The 2,955-nt window shown below is 40.9% G+C and overlaps 1 non-coding gene across 1 annotated transcript; it reads left to right on the top strand.

Moving 5' to 3' along the window:
- The first annotated feature begins 672 nt into the window (after window positions 1-672).
- Window positions 673-779, top strand: LOC131234252 (small nucleolar RNA R71). Its single transcript, XR_009165655.1, has one exon. It is a non-coding gene; the product is annotated as a small nucleolar RNA R71 (small nucleolar RNA).
- Window positions 780-2,955: the final 2,176 nt, after the last annotated feature.

The following is a 2,955-nucleotide window of genomic DNA, read 5'->3' on the forward strand; positions in this document are numbered from 1 at the left end:
TTTGGAATTGGAGAGAACTCTGCATGAAAAGATGGAGTGTATCCTCAAGAGATGGTTTCCTTGATTGTGTAGGCACTTGTTGATACTGTGAGAACTGCTGAGGTTGTTGATTGCCCACTTGGGAGTAAGGTTGCATAGGAGGATTTCCAGACGGTCCTCCTTGTTGTGGTCCTTTTGCCCAAGAGAAATTTGGATGTCTAGCCCACCCTGGATTATAGGTGTTTGAGTAAGGATCATTCCCAGATTTTTGAAAAGTGTTCATAGCATGAACTTGTTCAGAGAGAAGTTCTGGGAATGCTGCACCCGATGGACAAGACTGCATAGGATGGGCAGGACTAGAACATGTGGCATATGCCTCGACTTGAGTTGTTTGTGGTGGTCCATTATTTAATACCAGAGCATCAACTTTCTTTGTCAGGTTATCAAGCTTGGCGCTCAGCTGGCATGACTCCTATCTCATATATACCACCTCTCTTTTGTGGTTGGGGACTTTTGTCACCTCTATTTGAATAATCCCATTGCTGTTGGGAATTTTCGCACAAGGTTTCAAAGAAGTTCCACGCTTCGACATCACTTTTGGTCATGAATGACCCTCCACTGGTGGCATCAACCATGCGGCGGTTCTGTGGTGTCAGACCGTCATAGAAGTATTGAACTTGTTGCCACTTCTCAAAACCATGGTGAGGACATTTAAGAAGCAAGTCCTTCCATCTTTCCCAACATTCATGAAAGTGCTCGCCCTCTTTTTGTGTGAAGTTAGTAATTTCTCTACGGAGGGCATTGGTTTTGTGAACGGGGAAGAACTTGTTTAAGAACTTCTTAGACAGTTGGTCCCATGTAGTGATAGATCCAACTTCTAGAGAATTCAACCATGCTTTCGCCTTATCCTTCAAAGAAAAAGGAAACAGGCGTAGGCGGATCGAATCGTCTGAGAAGTTTTGGAACTTAAAGGTGGAGCAAATGTTTAAGAATTCTTTCACATGATGATATGGGTCCTCCTTGTCCAATCCATAAAAGGATGGCAACAATTGTATGACTCCAGGTTTAAGTTCAAAGTGTGCTGCCGTAGTGGTTGGCAACACTATACATGAAGGCGCATTAAATTGGATAGGAGCTGAATAATCTTTGAGAGCTTTAACTTCAGTCTCATTCGCCATTTCAACAGGATTATTTCTCAATCTTTCACGAATTGTTCTTTCAATCTCAGGATCAAACGGTGCTAGTTCTATATTCAGAGATCTACGTCCTAGCATAAACTATGTTATTGCAATGTAAGAAAGAAAACTAAACTAAGAAGTAACCTAAGAGAAATAAAACTAGACCTAGGAACTATGAGATTCTAAAACAAGTCAAAACTATGTAAATAAGAATGGGAAGAAAGAACCCGGAAAAGGAGATGATTGATGTCTGAAGAATAGGGAGCTCTTCCTTCACTTCCAATTTGGAGATCTATGTTAGAATCTAACTTAGAAATTTATGTCAGGACCTACAAAACAGGAAATAGGTTAGTTTCTAAAATCAAGAAAAGAACTCTAAGTTAGAAAAAATCCTAAGCTATGAATTATGATAAGAGAGAATCTTAAATCCAATTGGACCGAAACAGTCCCCGGCAACGGCGCCAAAAACTTGATGTTTTATTTAAACCAACATGATTTAAATGATTTTTAAACTCGCAAGTATATGAATCAGATGTAGATACGGTACGTATTACGAGATCGTTCCCACGAGGACTGGTCGTCACAATTCAAATCTATGATTCTCCTTAACTAATCCAACAAATAATGGAATGAATTACTAAGCACAATTTTATGAAAATCAATTAATTAAGAACAGGGAAGAAAATTCAATCAGAGAGAGAGCACTAGGACTTTCGAATCCACCCCTAATTATCCTAAACCTTGTTTTGTCTGTTGATTCACCTTGACCTAGATTGATACCACTTATATAGAGAAAGCACAATCTGTGTCCCTAATCGGGCATACAGACTGTCTAATTCCTTTCAGCAATGCCATGAATGACATATCCCATGTCCTTGGTCGGGCACATGGAATGTACAATTCATTAAAGCACCCTGTTTCTTCCTCTATAGGAAACTTGTTCTTGATCAGACACAAGCACCTATAATAAGCATCCAAACAACATCCATATATATACTTTAATCAAGTTCATAGATGGAGAAGTATAGAATTTAAACCCATAAAGCCCACTTAGAGAAAGAGACAAATTAATTAATATTCAAAGTAAATCAACCAATACAAGAGCTAATCAAATTAGGGGCTTCATCTCAGCCCTAGCTGAGAGATTAGTGACCCATAAAATCCATAAAAAATATTAAATAAAATTCATAAAAATTAAACACCAAACCAATCGATCTCTCTCTCTTCCTCCTTCTCTTTCTTCTCTTCCTGGTTCCCTTCTTCTTCCCCTGGTTCCGAATGCCTTTCCCACGTCTAAAACTCCCCTTTTATAGCTGATGATCGGTGGCGGAGTCGTAGAAGGACTCGAAGTGCAATTTTTCGCAGCCGTGATCGGTGGACCCCACAGAGGTGTTTTCTGAAAAATCCACCCCGTCCATTGGATTCGGACGAAATTTCGATCAAGAATGGGTGGTTTTGAATGTCCATTGACACGGCCAGAGAAGAAAATACAAAAAGATCAGTTTTGAACGTCACCGGGTAGCCCTTTTGTGGCCTCTGTACGCACACGTGTGTCCGTATGGGAGTGGAATATCAGCATGGTTTTGTAGTTCTCGAACCCATCTACACGATGGACGGCTCGGATCGGCCGTACGGGTGACGTACGGGGCCCACAATCCTTCGCAAAAACGGCCAGCGGTCGTCCTTTACGCGGACGCGAAAACAACTTCCGTGGCAATGGTGGGACCCATTTTGATAATTATTTCAATAATCCACTCCGTCCATTGCATGGAGGATGAAAAAACGGCTAGGAATGCCC

Source organism: Magnolia sinica, chromosome 18 (genome assembly GCF_029962835.1).
Source record: "Magnolia sinica isolate HGM2019 chromosome 18, MsV1, whole genome shotgun sequence".
Lineage (NCBI taxonomy): Eukaryota > Viridiplantae > Streptophyta > Magnoliopsida > Magnoliales > Magnoliaceae > Magnolia > Magnolia sinica.